A 19,282-nucleotide genomic window follows, 5' to 3' on the forward strand; every position below is an offset into this window, starting at 1 on the left:
AACGGGAAAGGAGAAGACAATTACAGCTGTGTCTCTACTGTGGGAATTCAGGACATTTCCTTCGTGATTGTTCAGTGAAACCGGTCAAGAAGGCTGTAGGAGCTTCCGATAAGAATGCTGAAAAACCAGAATCGGGAAACGACCTCGCCCGACAAGTGTAGAGGTCCGCTTGCCGAGCGTTAAAACCAGTTCCTTGACCTCGCATTTGGTAATGCCTATGGTCCTCATAAGTCCAGATCGACCAGATCGCATGCATGCAATTAAAGCATACATTGATAGCGGAGCGATCGGTAACTATGTAGATCAAGATATGGCAACCAGGATGAATCTTCCTCTATGTTCGAAGATGGTTAAAGACATAATCACTACAGTGGATGGTACAGAAATAGCTTCCGGACCGGTTTCTCACACCACCATGGAAGTGATGTTGCTATGCCAAGATGGACATCGGGAGAAGATCGTGTTTGATGTAATCAAGGCCCCGCAGTTTCAAGTAATCCTGGGAATTCCTTGGTTGGAAAAGCACAATCCTCAGATAGACTGGCGAGCCAAGGTAATCCGGTTTCCAGAATGCGCCCCAACTTGCTACCCTCGACCCGATATCAGGCTAGCAGCCATCGCTTCCGAGAGCCCCCAATTGCCTCCAGAATACCAAGAGTTCCGCGACGTCTTCCAGAAAGATCAGGCCAATACCTTTCCCCCGCATCGGTCATACGACTGCCAGATAGACCTAATACCCGGATCTACCCCTCCGTGCAGTAGAATATATGCTCTCACTGAGCCAGAAAATCTCCATCTCAGGCAATACCTGGACCAGTACCTGGCTAACGGATTCATTCGTCCCTCGAAATCTCCAGTTTCTTCAGCTTTGTTCTTCGTTCCGAAAAAAGAAGGTGACCTGAGAACATGTATCGATTATCGCGCCCTGAACCAGATTACAGTCAAAAATAGATATCCTTTGCCTCTGATTCCCGAATTATTGGACCAAGTTAAAGGAGCCTGCATATACACAAAGCTAGATCTCAGAGGAGCTTACCACTTGGTACGCATTAAGGAAGGTGACGAATGGAAGACGGCCTTTCGCACTAAATACGGATTGTTTGAGTATCAAGTAATGCCCTTTGGACTATGTAACGCACCGGCCGCCTTTCAGTTCTTTATGAATGACGTTTTCCGAGAACTTATTGATGTATGCGTAATTGTTTATATCGATGATATCCTGGTATACTCATCCTCAGAAGCTGAGCACCGAAGACATGTCACAGCGGTTCTACAGAGACTTCGCCAACACCGTTTGTTTGCTAAATTGGAGAAGTGTACTTTTCATGTAAAGCAAGTCGAATTCTTGGGGTTCATCTTGTCACCCAATGGAGTTCACATGGATTCAAGAAAGGTGGACGCTATCACCAAATGGCCATCCCCAACTTCCGTGAAAGGAGTACAGAGCATGTTGGGCTTCGCTAATTTTTACCGGAGATTCATTCCAGAATTTTCTCGAGTTGTTCAACCCATCACGGCCCTTCTGAAAAAGAATAAAAAATTCGAGTGGACTCCAGAGGCCCAACAAGCCTTCCAAGAATTGAAAGCTAAATTTGTCTCCGCTCCAGTCTTAAAGCATCCTCGTCCAGAACTTCCGTATATCGTCGAGACAGACGCATCCAGCCTCGCAATGGGGGCTGTGCTATCACAACGAGATCCCGAAACACACCAATTACACCCTGTGGCATTTTGGTCCCGCAAATTTTCGGCCCCCGAAATCAACTATACAATTACGGACAAAGAACTTCTGGCAATTAAGTCCGCCTTTAAGGCCTGGCGGCATTATCTCCTGGGAGCCCGGCACACTGTCACTGTAATCACGGATCATCGCAACCTCCAGTATCTGAAGTCAGCCAAGGCCCAATCTTCGAGACATCTCCGCTGGGCATTATTCTTCGCGGAATTTGATTTTGTGATCACGTATCGGCCAGGCAATAAGAACGGAAAAGCAGATGCCCTTTCCCGAATAGGGGTAGACGAACGCACAGCTAATTCAGAGCCGGTACCAATAATCCCCGAACAAAAGATACTGGGAGTGATCAACACGCTATCCCTTGAAGATATCGAAGCAAAAGTCAGTCAACTAATAACTCCTGAAGATTCATTGAATTGGCAACTGAAAGGGAAAGATTTTACGATAGATCAGAATCTATTGTATTTCCAAGGACGACTATATTTGCCATGTGTTGACTTACAGAAGCAGGTCATCACCTGCTACCATGATTCTCTAATAGAAGGACATCCTGGGGTGGGCAAAACCCTAGAGAAAATCAAAAGACATTTTTGGTGGCAGACTTGGAGAAAAGACATTAAAGATTTTGTGGCTTCTTGTGGCATCTGCGCACAAAACAAGAGTCAAAAGGAAAGACCAGCAGGTCTGCTACATCCAATAGACATTCCACCATGCCCTTGGCATACTCTCTCAATGGATTTTATCACGGATTTACCCTCCTGCTCCGGATACAACACAATTCTAGTAATCGTGGACCTTTTTTCAAAAATGGCTCATTTTATTCCACTGAAAGGTTTACCCACAGCTCCCATTTTGGCCCGAGAATTCCTTGAAAACATCGTCCGGTTGCACGGTTTCCCTTCAGTGTTAATCTCCGATCGAGGGAGCCAATTTATTTCCCATTTTTGGCAAAGTTGTTGTCGTTTAGCGCAAATTGATGTACGACTTTCCACCAGCCATCACCCCCAAACTGACGGGCAGACTGAGAGGACTAACCAAACTCTGGAACAATACCTACGCTGTATGTTGCAACAATCGGAGGGCACTTGGAAGGATGTCCTTTGGATTGCTGAATACGCCTACAACAATTCAATCCATTCAGGAACTGGAAAAACCCCTTTCTTTCTGCTGTATGGAAGTCATCCTCGAACCTCTAATTTGGATCCACCTCATGCTCTCGGAACGCCCGCGGTAGACCATCTGCATGGGACAATAACTCAAGCATTCAAGGAAGCCACAGCTCACCTTCAACGAGCCAAGGAAAGGTATAAGAAAGGAGCGGATCAACATCGAAAAGAGGCCCCTCAATACCAAGTAGGAGATCAAGTCTGGCTGTCCACGAAGCATTTATCCCTAAAAGGACCACGCACCTTCAACCCAAGGTATTTAGGACCCTACACGATCACGGCTGTGATAAATCCGGTGGCTGTGAAATTGGAGCTACCTACTCGGATGAAGATACATCCCGTTTTCCATGTTTCTCTCCTTAAACCTATGCAACCCGGAACCCGTTTGACTAATCCTCCAGAGCCAATCCAGGTGGATGGAGAACTCGAATTTGAAATTCGAAACATCTTGGATTCCAAAATTTCCAAATCGAAACTGTACTACCTGATTGATTGGAAGGGATTTGGCCCCCAGGAGAGATCTTGGGAGCCTTCAGAATATGTCCATGCACCTCGTCTAGTCAGGAAGTTTCATCGGACTTTTCCCAACAAGCCAAAGCCTCCGGAGAAGACAGGCTTGGGAGGGGCCTTGAAGGGGGGTGCTGTCATGACCGCTGCCTCCAAGGAGTCAGACCCAGCCCAACATCCTTGGAAGCAGGGTCACAACTTCCATTCCAGGCACCAGCCGGTCCCCACAGGGGCCTTTTGGACCTTGTCCTGGCGCCAGTGGCGCCAGGCTCATAAGGGAACCCAGTCCCGGCACAGGAAGCGCCGGGCTCATATTGAGAGGAATGGTGCTTGGGTGGACCTACCTGCTGCAGACCATGCTGCTCACTTACCTGCAGGATGATATCCTCATCCATTCCTGGCTGGAACTACTTTACCTTCTAGGTGTGGCCAGCACCACTCCCTGGGACTGGATACTGAAACTGTGCTGGAAGCTGGAACTTCTTTCTTGTCTGGGCGAGGCTGTGGAAGGAGACACCTAAGCACTCCAGTGGCCTATTTAAACCACACCCGATCAGTGCAGCGTGCTTCGCGTTATTCTGCACTAGCAGCAGGACGCTCACCGTGTCAGCTCCAGAGAATCTTCAGCTTCTGCATCTGTGAACAAGAAATCTTCAGTCTTACCTCCCGGCAGACCAGTCTTCAGTCTTCAGCAGCGTCTGAAAGAGAACAAGGACACCAGGTTAGGACAATACAAAACCAGCGCAGCACTTACCTCGTCCATCGGAGCATCCCGAGGCCGCGTGCCGCACTCTTCATACTCCGGCAATCCTGCGGAAACAAAGGACATTGGTTAGTGAACCTCCGTGATTATTCTGCTTACCTGTGCCACGTACGCCTCGATCTTCATCAGGCGCTGTTTGTCCGCACCTGCTAAAACAAGAAGGACATCATTAGGAGCACGGTACGCCATCACTACTCACGTGCCTTCTAGCTGTCATCGGCTTGCCCATGCTCCGGCACGTACCTCGGCGTCCATCTCCACGCCGACAGCTACGGCTACCTGAAAAAAGGGAAAAGAGACATTAAGAAGTGCATTTAACTTCGCATAACATTCTTTTACTTACGTGCCTTCATGAACTCCGGCATTCTTCTCGCTTACCTTAATTACATACCGGACCTGCAATGGCGAGAGACATTTAAGGGGTCATATAAATAAAACTCCCTATTCAAGCAATCACCGTTCGTGCAGCTAACGACGGCCTTGCTCCCTGACTTCATCCACTGCAATCAAGAGGCTGGGCAATTAACCAGTGAAGCAACTGGCATCAGCACCCCTGCACAGACGCAGGATGGAGAGCTCCGCTTTCACCTATATAAGGTGAGCACATTCAGCCTACGAGTAACGTGGGGAGTCCAGAAAAGGGGAAGGTCAGATTGGCCAACCAGACATTCATTAACCCCTTGTTCTCCTACTTGCAGACACCTCACCCTCCAGGTCAAAATTACGGTGAGGAGAGGGTCTATCCAGGGTGTTACCAGAGGCCTGCGCGTGACCCTAGAAGACACTGAAATCTCCAACCCCGGACCTGCGCCTCCGAGGGATTCAGGTGAGCGTTACAGTAGGGCAACCACTATCAGACTGTTGAGTGGGAGGTGGAACAAATCCATAGTGGACTGCTGAGGAGGGTTCAGGCTTAAGCCTAGGTCACCAGAACTGAATAGACACTGGATTGTCAAGGAAGACAGTAAGGTGGAACTAAGGTCATGATCAGGCCAGGAAATGGGACCAGAATATCACCTAAGCAACTTCACAGGAACTGATAAACCCCGCAGACCTATCTGACCTCTGGGAGATACTGTGGATGCTACGGCAGCAATGCTTGGTATCGTAGTGGCACCGCTTCTTCTGCCGAAATGATGATACCTCCTCTATGGTCCCAGGGAGATGCCCACGGGAAATCTGGACATCATCATCAGCAACCCAGTTGGACAAAAACACTTTGAGTGGCACCGAGGAGGGAGCGTTGAGGAAAGCTCTGCATTGGATCAAGAGGATTATGGTTTTGGGATCATCCACTTTACCCCTTGTTTTTGAATTTGCCAACATTTGTGTTCAATCCATTAATGAAGCTGTTTTAAAACTGTATCATTGAGTTGCCTCCTCTGTGGAATCCATGACAGCTGGGAGCAGGTGCAACCAGGTGGAAAACATCTCATTGTGTCCTTCAGATGCACTGCCACTGGTGGGCCGACGTCCTTAATCTCCAGCCTGGGTTACCATTCCTCTAACCACACTTTGAGGCCTCTGTTGTAACTGATGCCTCTTCTAGCCACTGGTGGAAGCCCATGTGGACGATGTTCAGCACAAGACCATTGGAGCCCAACCGAAGGGCAACTTTACATCAACATTCTGGGCCATGAGATTGGTCCTGCAGTCCTTCTTCCCATTGGTATAGGGGAAGGTGGTATGGATTAGTATTGACTGACTGACACCACCACTGCAGTGTTTTACATCAGGAAACACGGCGGAGAAGTGCCTCTGAGCAATCCGCAAAGAGGCACAAATCCTGCAGAGCTGGGGCTCAAAAATTAAATACATATTTCTACCAAAATACCTTGGAGTCCCGAGCAGGGTTGTAAATGCTTTGCGGGCAATGACGGCTGCCATGAGTGGGAACTGAATCAGCTCCTCCAGGACTCGGGAGTACCCCAAGTGTATTCACTGCGGTACGGAACCGCAAATGCCGATCCTTTAGAAGCAACTATGTCAAGGAGGCGATGGGAGAGGTTTTTGATGACTTGTTCATGGATATTTGCATATGGATTCCTGTGGATACCTGTGCACTGGAGGATGCTCATCAACCGCTTTTAACAGCTGTGCTGAATGATTCTAATTGCATCTGCATGGGCCGGAACCGATTTAGCATATTCAGACCTGCTGCAACGATACAAATTCAAGAAATCGTGACAGTGTTCACTATCACAACCCAGCTTTCTTCAACCTGAGGGTGATGCTACGGAATACATCCACCACCTAGACCAGATATTAGGAGGTCGTGACATTCTACACTGGGCCAAGGTTTCTTCCTCTGAAAAGACCCACTCATCTAAATAGAGCAGTTTCTGCTGTTGCTGCATGAAAAATAGTCTTCAACCTTTTGCACTTATCCCATATTAGGCCCAACCATGTGTGCTGTTCATGTCTAAGTCAGGCCTGTCTCATCTTCTAGTTAGTTTATATTAGGCTGCAGTATCTAGATACATCATGACCCAGGGGCACCTGTGCCTGTACTTGGAAATAATTGTTAAGGAATTTATGGGTAGTCTATTTCGCCTGTACCCCCACTCTACACAACAGCCCCCCCTTTGAGATCATACAATGGTCTTGACCTGCATCATATGAGAGCCCTTCCAATCCATACCCAAGGCAGATATTAAGTATGCCTCTTGGAAAGTGACCTTTTTCAGTGTCGTCATTGTGACTGAGAGCCAATGAACTCTCTAGAATCTGTGGTTTCAACCCACCTTTTTGGACAATACTATCTTCCCAAAGGAAAGAGCGCTACACTCCTTGGATGTGAAATCCACTGTGGAATACTACGTTCATAGGACCAAAGACTTCTGTAAAATGATGCAACTGTTTGTACCCTTTGTTCTGATCAACGTTTGTCTGTTTCCAAAGACTGGATCATCCATTTTTCGAATTTATGATTCAGCAATAGGCGGTTGTCCCTTGGTCGTGGCTGACATTGATAAAGATATGAAACTACATTGGCCGCACGGCTCTACGCTTACCGTATTCTCGATTGGAGAGATTAGATCACTTTTAATGAAACAAATGTTAAACCACTAACATGGATCTGATGGCATCCAGTCGATCTTTTTAAGACACTGGAAGACTTATGGGCACCGATTTTATGTATCGGTTTTAATTCAATGTTGATGGTCGGACACTTACCTGGGTTGTGGAATCAATCAGTGATTTGTCTCATCTACAAAAAGGGTCCAAGAGATTCTCATGCCTCTTATAGACCCATAAAACTGCTGGTTGCCTAAACATTTTGACACTGCTGTTCTAAGCAGAATACAAGCCTTGGTGCACAGTAACAAGATCTTGTCAAAGACACAAGTTGAGGTTCGCTAAGGTCTAGGAACATCGGAGGAAGCAATAAACTTGTATCTCTTCATTTTTAAAAACATTTTATATTATTGTGTAATGGTTTTATACAAACCTTTCACAAATCATTTTATAACAAACATCACCAGAATTATAAAATAACTGCTTGGGGGCACTCGAGAGCCCAGCCAAGATGGCCGCTCATAGTTGAGCTTCGCTGAAGCCCTCATAACACTGATACATATATCCAATTATTGGACATGAACCAATAAAATTGCTATGGGTACCAGGTAGATAACATCTCTCGTAGCAGATGGAGAGGCACTGAGGGGAGATCGGCGGTCTGTGAGCTGAGATCAGCAGTCTGCTGCAAGCCTGCGAAACGTGGGATGCTGTCGTAGTTACGAGAAGCCACCGTGAGGGGAGAGGCAGCCTGTCGAGATCACTGCTCGGATTGTTGGAAGCTGAGAGAGCAGTGCGGTGGGTGGAGAAGGCAGTGAATACCGAACCCCAGCTCATTCGGAGTGCATTGGGTTGGGCCCACTACAGTGGGTGGTGCAGACGTGTGAACACTTGGGGCAGTCAGATCTGTCCGAGTGGCTAGACCGATGACATCATCATTGCTGAGTGAAGGCAGCAGTGCATCCTAGGAGGACCCACGATCCGAGCGGCCTGTAGCACTCAGCACTGGTGGTATGGCGCTGGTGTGAGGGCGGGCTCTGCTCCTGATGCTGTACAATCTGATGGTGCAGACGAATTACCGGAGTGGCTGAGGAGCAAATAGTGACCCTGGGCAAGCTTTGCCACTTTTGGGGGGAAAAGGTGGTGAGTTGGAAAGGACGGTGCTCAATATAATAAGGAGTGGAGGTGTCGCAGCAGAGGACAACTGCAGAGCCAAGATATAAGTGGGCTGATTGCAGAGCCTGCTGAATGCATAGGGGCGCAAGTGGTTAAAAGGGTCTGCCGCAGGATTCACTGTGGTAAGGTGAGACGTCAGCTAATTATGTCTGCTGCATAGAGGGGTAGACTATTATCCTGAATAGAGCTTCCATGGAGACCTGAAATCATACAAGTGACCCGGAGGGGATAGTTGTTTAATGGGTGGAAGCCTAAAGTGGAGGGCCCCCGATTGGAGAGAAGGACAGCACGAGGTAGGAGGCCTTGTACGCAATCTGCGATCTGAGTGATGTCCGGAGGAATGGTCGAGTGGGGCGCAGCACTTGCTTCAAGCTGATACAGTCGACCAGTAATATATCGCAGCCCGGTTTCCATATAGATAAGTTAACAATTTGAGATGGGCTTTGCCAGCATCCACCTGAGATATCATGGGGCAGACAGAGAAACACCAATCAAAGCTCCCTTTTGAGACTCCTGTCATTAGCAGGAAAGGGAAAGCAATGGAGGTGCTTCCCCCGGAACAATAAATAGGAACATCTGATGTACCTTCTATGGCAGTAAACAAGATTAAAGGTATGTTTAGGCAATTGCAGACCAGCAAACAATATCTGGCCAATAAGCTATACAGTCTGACGTGTAAGATGGATCACATGAAGGTCAGGCTAGACAAACATGGCGACTGCCTTGATGAGGCCGAAACCAGGATCTCAGGAGTAGAGAATGAGACCACCAAGATGGCTGTTGACATGGTTCAAGTGAAGAAAGCCTTGAAAGAACTTGCAGAAAAACAGGAGGATTTAGAGTCAAAGTCAAGACAGATTAACCTGTGAATAGTCAGTATTCCTGAATCAGCTGAGGGTGGTGTCCCATGGAATTACTGGTGGAATCCGTGTTATGAGAGGCACTGGGACCAGGCGGCTTCCCCCTGACCTTTATAGTGGAACGTGCACATCCCCTCTCATGGAAAATACCGGTTCCCGGATCACAAGCCAGGCCAATAATCGCACACCTGTTGAATTACAGAAACTGGCTCTTGTGAAAAAGATCAGTTGACATACAAATATACAGATCAGTATATTCTCAGACCTTTCCAATAAGGTTCAAGCTTCTAGAAGATCCTACTTGGAAGTGAAAACATTTTTGCGAGATAAAGGGAGGAAATGCACCGTGCTTTTCCCAGCAAAACTGCGGGGGGAACAAAAAGGGAAGGCACTGTTTTTCACTACGCCCAAAGAAGCGGGGGAGTTCCTGGACTCGGTGTCATGAGGGCCACTTGACAGTGGAGGTGGAAGCGAGCCCACCACTTTACGTGCTGACGATAATGGTTGAAGGATTCTTGTGGTCACTTGAGTATAGTAGTGTACGGCAGGTGGTGGACCTGTGTCTAATAATATTGCATGTTTATAGGTGGGAAGGCTGTGGCCCATTCGGCCTCCAAGGCACATGGGTTTGTTGGAATGGATTTGGGTTTGGGGTACTTACTGGCATGTAGGGTTTGCTGATGGGGGAGAGAGGTGGGAAGGGACAGGGGCTGGGGATTGTTTAATTTATTTTGTTGGTATGAGACGGCACCAGAAGCTGCCAGGATACGGCTTTGCTATTTTGGACTGTTATATGAGTTTCACACACTGAGACTACACAGTGGGATTTAGGAGGGAAGAATAAGTATGGAATCACGAATGGGCAGACATAACCATGCACAGAGGGATATGATTTATGACCTGGAACATTAGGGGTCTTAATTGTCCGTCAAATGCGAGGCGAGTCTTATTGTATTTAGCCAGGCACCACACAGGGATCACATTCCTTCAGCAAACCCACTTGACACCTACCAATGAATCCAAGTTTGCTCAAATGTAGGGATGCCATTGTTACTTTGATTCCTACTCGGCTTATGCAAGGCGGGTGTGCACGTTGATACATAAGCCCCTGGGATTTCGTCTGCTAGAGGTGGAGAAAGAGTCAACAGGCACGTGTAACTGAGATTTTTCAGAATTGCACAATGAAAATGGTCAATTACTATGGTCCCAACACAGATGTAACTGACACACTAGAGTGGATCGAATGCCAGCTGTTGAAGCACACTGATAATACAATAGGAAAAGAGAGATGCTGCTCCCATGCTCTCTTAGCCTCCAAACTGAAATTGTGACTCTCTCAAAACTTGTTGGCCTGGTGCTAAATCTAAATTACAAACAAATGATAATAACTCAACACTTTATATTTCACAAACCACAAACTGTTGTTTAATATCCATACGGCACAATATATGCAACAAAAACTGACACGTGTTTCGACCAAAGGTCCTCTTCAGGGCTTGATACTTGCTCAGATACTGTTGATACAGTGCGCTTTTCAAAAAGCGCTCTTGTGACATCCACACTATGTCCAAACACATAACCCACCGGTCCTATACGGGCATATTCCCTGCTAAGGGCACTAGTATAACTGCCGCTGTCTGCAGAAATCCGGAAAGTATCACGTTGCTATGGGAATACGGTCCATCTATAATAGTGTGGCCGCTAGGCCCACCCTGCCGAAGTCAGAATAAGCAGTAGAATCCCTATATTGGAAGAGTAGCGCAGGAGGTGGCAGCTGGACTCAATAGCAGCCCAATACTCAATATAATAATGTGGGCAGGGGATTTTAACACCGTATTAGACCAGGAGGCAGATGGGCTGAGTGACTATTACAGCTGAACATGCTCTACGAGTTAACAGATATTTGGAGGTTAAAGCTTGCGGCTGAAAAGGGGTTCTCGTTCTGATCTGCGGCTTATGGCTCAGCATCCCTTATCGATTATATATTGGGGACGAAGAAAGCAGGAAATTGGTTTGAGAACTGTGATAGTCTAGCTTGCGCTCTTTCAGGTCATGCACCTGTGATTGGTCAGGTAATGGTACCATACCCAGCAACACTGAGAAGGGACTGGATTTTTAAAAGCGAGAGGCTGTCAGCCTCTTTTTTTCTGAGTTTACATTCTGGAGAGTATCACTAACCCTTTTTTTTAAGAATGAGGGCACGGTAGAATCTGGGGCAATACTGTGGGAGGCCTTTTAGTGCGTTATTAGAGGTGAGTGCATGGCGAAGGACAGTGGAATATTGAAAACGATCAGAGCAGATTTGGGGGAATGCAAATAGAGACTTAGGGATCTCGAGGCAAACGTTAATAGTGTCACTGACTCCGACAAACTGGGGAGAATATTTGAGGAGCTACAGAAGTTTAATGAAACTGTGCATAAGGAGGTTAAATTCTTAAGAAGACACGCGACGGTACGGCAATATGGGGAGGGCCAAGGACCCAGTAAGATTTTGGCTTTGGTGGCAAGGGTGGAAACCCCACGGACAGACATAGCTGCTATTAAATATGCTACTGGGATGTTGAGAGGTACCGATGATGAGATTATGCAGAGTTATGTGGGACCTCAACTCGCGATTATATTCGGCACAGTTGAAGGCCTCGGAGTCAGTTTTTGAAACCTTTTTGGAGCAGGTGGCTTTATACTGGTTCACCCAAGAAGAGAGGGAATGGCTTATTAACCCCATTACTCTGCAAAACATACAGAAAGTGATCAAGGAGCTCCCCGCTGGGAAGGCTCCGGGTCCGGACGGTCTCACTGTAGATTGTTATAAGGGTGTATCATGATGCTCTTTAAGAGGGTAAACTTCCGACTCTATGAGAGAGGCGGTGGTGGCGGTGTTTCTTAAGAGTGGGAAAGACCACTTGGAATGCTAATCATACCAACCAATATCACTCATCAATGTGGATAATAAGGTCCTAGCAAAGATTCTGGCTACTAGACTAGCGCCATTGATGATGAAATGTGTTGAGGGCGACCAGACGGGCTTTGTGCCAGGGAGGCCAACGTCATACAGACTCAGGTGGATCTTTGACCTGATGTGCGCTGTAGATCAATCGATTTCAGTGGTGGCTGCCCTGCTTGATGCCAAAAAGGCCTTTGACTCTGTGGAATGGCCATTCCCGTTTACGGTGCTGCGGCAGACGGGGTGGGGAAAGGGTTTATGGACGTGGTATTTCTGTTATATACTTCACCCGTGGCTAAGATCTGTGTCAATGGACAACTGACCATCCCAATTGGGTTGGACAGGGGCACGAGACAGGGATGCCCGCTATCCCCTTTGCTTGCATTGGCAATTAAACCCTTGGCTGAAATGATAAGGGAGTGGCATATTGATAGGGGAATAAAGTTATATTTGCATAGCGTGGTTATATATGCAGATGATATGCTTCTGTATATATGTGATCCAGTACAGAATCTTAAGCATATTATGTCTGATGTGCAGGAGTTCGGAAAGGTCTTATGCTTTAAGATTAACCCTGGAAAGTCAGTACTGTTCCCACTAGCTGACTAGCTAAAGATATTCCCAGATGGATTAGGATTTCAGGGGCATCCATCGTATACTAGATACCTGGGGATAGACTTGGCTCCGTCACTGGCTGTTCTCTGAGAAAGCAACAATGGTACAGTTCTGGAGCAAGCCAAGTCAGCGGTAGACAAATGGATGAGTCTTCCCCTTTCCTTGTGCGGCATTATTTCTCTGGTTAAGATGGTGCTGTTGCCAAGGTTCCTATATGTCTTTCTAAATGTACCTCTGGTAGCCCCGGGGTCTTTTTTTAAAGTGCTTAAAACTATAGTCTCTGCGCTCATATGGGAGAGTAAACATCCCCGAGTGGGCTGGGGGAAACTGATCGTGCCATTGGATCGATGGGGATTGGCATTCCCTGATTTGGAATCATACTACCTGGCCGCCCAATCTCACTATTTGTGTTACTGGTATGACTCCACTCCTGATAGACCACATATCCAAATAAAAAGGGAGCTGGCAGCACTGTCGCTTTTGAGAGTGGTGGTGCTTACGAAGCCTCCTAACACAATACGGCTGGGTAATATAGTACAGTGTATGTACAGATCATGGCACAACTGGGGGAGGTGTCTCTATATTCCCTGTGATTAAACATGTTCCTGGGATTTCCCTCTCCAGTGAACGTGTTTACACGAATTGTATGCAGAGACTGGGGTTGAACAAATTCCATGATCTGTTCCCTCTGGGGCAGTTTATTACACTTCCTACCACCTCTCTGAGATTCTGGAAGCAAACCTACAGGGAACTCCCCGGCACAAAGACCATACATCCATCAACACTACACAAATACACACCAACACAATAAATATTCAAACACATAACAGCCATCCGCGACTCTCGAACCCTTATGGATACAGCTAACCAGTGCGCACAACCACAATTCACCCTAATATCACACAACACACAGACCAACACAAACACTAGCATACATCTGTGGCACTGAGTCCAACCCATAGGGTTACAACACACAGGGCCTCCAGAACCAACTCCCACATGCAAAACAATGCTCACAGATGCCAGTTCCTCCTGGTTCTTAACCTATCCTATCATCCTATCCCCACTAATACACCCAGCCCTCCTCTCTTGCAGAGCCACGTGAGCGCTTGGAGGCTGCGCTTGGGTGGTAGTGGTGCGCGGTACAAATCAACATAGCATAACTTAACACTGGAAGGGTTCAAACAGCTGGGGGGAACCACCCAATTGGCTATTTTCCTAAACTTCCAACAGACACACCTTGAAAGGGGTGTTTACTACCTTTCCTAAACCAGCCAAGACTACACCCCTGCTCCACTTCGCCATAGAAGCTGCAGGGACAGGGACATTGGTGTCTGATATATACACCAGAGTTATTGAAAGAAAGGTGGGATGGTCTGCAGTGGCACACCAGAAATGGGTAGATACACTAGACAACCCTATAGCTGAGGAGGTCTGGCGCTATTGTTGTAGGCAGACAAGAACCGTGGCCCTAAATAGCCGGTAGAAACGGCTGTATTTTGAATACTTACATCAAGTCTACTACATGCCAGCAACTCTGAGTAGGTTTTCCCCGACAGCTCTGATGGATGCGTATGGTGTTCCCATTCCCAAGCCACTTTTTTGCACCTGGCGGGGCATTATTATGACATTTTGAGTTCAGACATTTCATATCCTTGGGGACATTACAGGGGAACAAATGGAACCTTATCCTCTGGTGGTCTTGTTAGGGTATGCAAGGCATCTCCGGATTAATGTTGGTTTTAGCTAAAAGATGGGTGTCCCTGGTGTGGGTAGGAGGGTGGCTCCTACAAAAGATGTGTGATTGAAGGACATTGCTTATTGTTTTGATATGAAAGCGGACTATGGGCTCATCACACATGTGAACGCAAGACCTACTGATATTTGGGGCCCATAAAAACAGTACCCAGCGGCGAGGCAAAGGCCCACATCTGAGCTATCGGACTATGAACCTGATGCTTTATGAAAACATGTAATATGCTGTAATATTATGTTGCATTGTCTTTGCTTCTGAATATTCTGGAAGCTGTTTTATGAGTTGTTGTTTAAAATAATAAAAAGAATTTAAAAAATAAAGATGATAAAAAATGCTTATGAATAACATGTTAATAATGTTCATCATTCAGATTAAATAACCCATGATTCTGATCCTAAAACACGAAACAGGAAGAGAACCCCTCCAGACTCAACGTCCATACACCATAATGGATACCCTAACAACTTAAGTTCCCCTCTTAACAACAACAAAATATATCATCAAAGATTCAAATCCAGAACACCTGTAATAAATCAATCTATTAAGATGTCAGTCATTTAAAAATCTGCACAATTTTAAGATACCTTCAACAGTCTAAACCATAGACTGTCACCCCCACCCTCAAATTTCATATACTTCATGCCACTTAAGTGCTCAATTTGTGCAACGTTAAAAGCTGGACAGTATATAAGAAGATGTTTCAGTGTCTCAATTCTAGTGCTCCGATTGCAACCTCTCCATACTCTGTCAGCTCGCAACAGACCGCCCTAGCTCCAATAATTTCCAGCATTGGCAGGAGGTTACATTTAAATTTCATATAGAAATACCTCCTAGCTTGACACGGGAATCACATTAAATGTTTTGGTTCAAATAAACTTCTTCTGGGGCTTTTTGCATAATGGGTGTAATATGAATAAGATTGGAGTGCAGCACCTTTCATGCTGCTGGAGCTTTGATTTAACTTTCAGAGGGTTCTCTGACAATTCTGTGACATTGCTGCCAATCTGTGTGAGGACCTCTTGCAGTTTTTGTGCATCTGCATTCAACGAGGAGACTGGATGACCACCAGTCATATTATTCTTAATATCCAAGTATAAAATCTGGGTATCTGCTGCTAAGGTTCTTGCTAAAAGTGCCAACTTTTTCCAGAGTACCATACATCCCAAAGACGAGAGAGCTCATTCATGATGTCCAATACCATTGGGATCTCCCAGTGGAAGACCAAGAACCCTTTTCCACAAGATTCCTTCAGTTGTGTTTAAGGCTTCCTTTAATGCACATGAGCTAATATCAAGGCCATAGGTTAAACAGGGTACCACTTTCATAGTATAAAATGTCTTCAATGGAATGAGTGTAAACGTACAGTACGCTCTGAACACCCTCTTCATCAGGGGGTGCGACCCTGGGCCTTAGATCTAAACGTAGCTTTAACAGCAACTAATGTAGCACTTGATGGAACTCAAAACCCAAGTATTTGAGATATTTAATCGTCTCCAAACCTTTACATCCCACTGTCCTGGAAAACGTCTTGTTACTCTTATTGTTAAATATCAACACTTTGGTTTTAGAGCCGTTCTGTACCAAAATATTTTCTTGAGCATACTAAGGCCCAACTTTCTTTGAAGCCCAATTGGGATGGGGTCAAAGAGGAGAATGTCATCAGCATAAACTATGGAATGTAACCTCAATTGACCCCACCTGACTGGGAGAACCGAATCATTCCATAATACTTCAATATCTGATAGGTAAATATTGCAGAGTAAAGGGACAAGTAGGCATCCCTGTTTGACCCCCACATGAGAATCAATTGCTCTTGTTATGTGCCCTTCAGCTGTTACATGCACTCTTATTTTAGTATGAGAGTATAACAAAGCTGTAAGGGCCACCAGACTCTCTGGAATTCCACTACAGCACATTTTCTACTAAAGTCTACCCCATTTACTTGATCAAAAGCACTTGCAATGTAGATAGGCAAGGAGCCCGAAGATTTAGCCTGACTTTTCAAAGGGGAGGGAATCAAACCTGTCTTTTTGGAGGCAATTACATCCTTCTGCTTTATTTTCCTTGCCTGCTTTGCTCATTCCTATGGGGAAACTGACTAGTCCCTAAGGCTATCCGTACTGTGAATTTTTGTATTGTTGCAAATGCACACATCGCCTTATTGTGAAGAGCAGTTACAATACATTGTATCTTTACATCTTTTCATTTATTTATTTATTTATTTTAATTTTTGGAACACGCCACATGCCCGTAGGCCTCAGGGCGCACACAAAGACGAGACAAGAGCGGACAAACACAAGAGGCAGAAGAGGAGGAAGAATCATAACGAGTTATTCTAGGTTGAAAAAGTGAGTTTTTATGGCACGTTTGAACACAGTATAGCTCTGGATCTGCCATATCCGAGCTGGTAGTGTATTCCAAAGAAGGGGAACCTGTGCATCAAGAGTGGTACCTCCAAATTTAGCTGTTCTGAATCTCGGGTGTTTAAGTACGACCGCAGTGGATGAGCGAAGATTCCTCTCATTTGGCTTTGGTACTAATACGTGCTGACAGATATGTAGGACTACTGAAGCTCAGGCATTTGTGTGTCGTATTTAGCACCTTGTGTGTTATACGATGTTTGACCGGAAGCCAATGAAGTTTTTTCCTGAAGGTGGAGATGTGGGTGCGACGAGATTGGTTGAAGATATTACGCAGAGCATTATTCTGGGCCACTTGTAATGATTGAATGTTAGAGGCTGTGGTACCAGCTAGAAGACTATTACAGTAGTCTAATCTGGAATTAATCAGTGCCGTGGACAGGAGAGCGCAGTTTTTTTCAGAGATAAATGGTAATGGTATTTTGGTTACTTTACTTTTAATATGTGTCTAAGTCAAGCTGATAGCAGCTCTGATTTTATCATTTTTGTGATTTTACTCGTACACTTTTGCATTTACTGCAAATGGCTAGCACCCTAAAATGGCTGTGCCATGACGTTTTTCACTCATTCTTTGTCCATACTGTTGCTGGGCCTTCTTCCTGCCTTCTCATGTCAGGAAATGCCTTATATAGAAATTCCTTTTCCTGGGAAAGGTGTGGTTTCGTGGGCTATGGAGCAGTTACTGTGTGTGGCTAGTGAAAGGGGCTGGCACTGGCTAGTCCCAATCCAGATCCCTGTTGCCTGGATGTCTGTTGCTTGGCAGATGCTGTGGCCAGTGGCTACCCATGGCTGGATAGCCACTGACCCTCATTATGACCCTGGCGTTAACCAATGGTGCTATTAGCGCCATGGTTAATGCCGGTAATTTACCGGATCCGCCATGGTGAGATTGGGAATTACCGCCCCATTCCAAGGTTGGCGGGGCGGTAATTCCCCATTTACCATTGGCCCTTCCCCATTCCCATTTTTGCCCCATAGGGCTCATTGGGAATGGGGAAGGCGGTAATTACAGTACCGCAAAATGCGGTAGCGTAATTACCATCAAGGTCCCTTTGCGGGTACCGGTAATCCCTTAACGCCAGGGCCGTAATGAGGGCCACTGCCTTTTTCAGTGGTGCAGATCCTTACCATTGGTGGCATTGGGCTTGCTCCCAGCCTGAATCTTGGATAAAAGGTGGGCTTCTGCAACCATTCATCAGCTCATTGTTGGAGCTGAGACCTCTACAAAGAAATGCAGCCACCTGACGACTCGAGGATGACCCCGGCAGCAGACCGACATCGACTCCAGTGCCAATGAAGCCCTGCTCCTCTGCCTGATCTCAAGAAGACCCTCGTCGGTGTTTCGAACAACCAGTCTCGACCTGCTTCTGTGTTCATCGACTGAAAATCACCTGTCACCACCTGACCATGGTGACTTCCATTGCAACACTCCTTCAGTCCCGTTGGGTGTCCTGAGGTGGCCTGTCCCGCAGAAGTCTACATATTTCCTTGTTTGGGAGTTCTCCTGGAAGCTGGCTGGAACCAATTCCTGCGCACAGCGGCCGACCCAAACAAAATCCCAATGCTGAAAGAGACCTCTGCACCGGCAACACCTGGGCCTTCCTGGACCGGCCATTACCCAGGATCCTCAGCTTGATTTTGGGTGTGTTTCCTGCAAATAGAGGTAGTAGTTATTAAAGTATTTGATTTTCAAATACCCTTACCCGTCCGAAGCAGTTAGGGTGGTGCTTGACATACTCTTATTCCAAAGAACCTTCTTAGGAGCTAACGGGATAGTGTAAAGGAATTTCTGTGAATTGTTTTTTCTCTAGTGAAAATGGCTAGCATCTGTCTTGCAGGGCTTAGCTCAATGTTGGCTGGACTGTCACAGTATCTGTTACTCTAAAGCGAATCTTTCACTTCCGGTAAGGCTATAGTCCTTTTAACAAGATGGAAGGCTGCCGCACAAGTACTCTTGGGAAATGTTCCCCATGCTAAAGTCCGTAAGGTGGATAGCAGACCAGACCATACTTCCTGCAGGCTCTGCTCTATTGACTTGGAATTGAAAGCCAAGGCTTAGTGAGGCCAAGCAACTCTTGGAAATCTGTTCCCTACTCTTACCCCCCTACCTGTTTTTCAGTCTGACCAGCACAGTGGGGAAAGCTATTTAATGTGTAATGCTGTCAGGGAAATAATGACTTACCTGTAAGTCACCTTTTCCAGCATTGGTATCTTCCATACATTCACATGTACCATCCAATCCCCCACCCCCTTCAGTGATCATCGGCCGTTAGTCCTTCAATAAAGACATCGTGCCCCGTGGGGATAAGGGGACCTTGCGTAGAA

The 19,282-nt window shown here is 46.3% G+C and overlaps 1 protein-coding gene across 1 annotated transcript in view; it reads left to right on the forward strand.

Moving 5' to 3' along the window:
• AOX1 (aldehyde oxidase 1) overlaps positions 1–19,282 on the forward strand; it is a 738,465-nt gene that overhangs the window by 332,478 nt on the left and 386,705 nt on the right. The gene's annotated exons all lie outside the window — the stretch shown is intronic.

The sequence above is a fragment of the Ambystoma mexicanum genome, chromosome 9, assembly GCF_040938575.1.
Source record: "Ambystoma mexicanum isolate Mex_15411 chromosome 9, UKY_AmexF1_1, whole genome shotgun sequence".
Classification (NCBI taxonomy): domain Eukaryota; kingdom Metazoa; phylum Chordata; class Amphibia; order Caudata; family Ambystomatidae; genus Ambystoma; species Ambystoma mexicanum.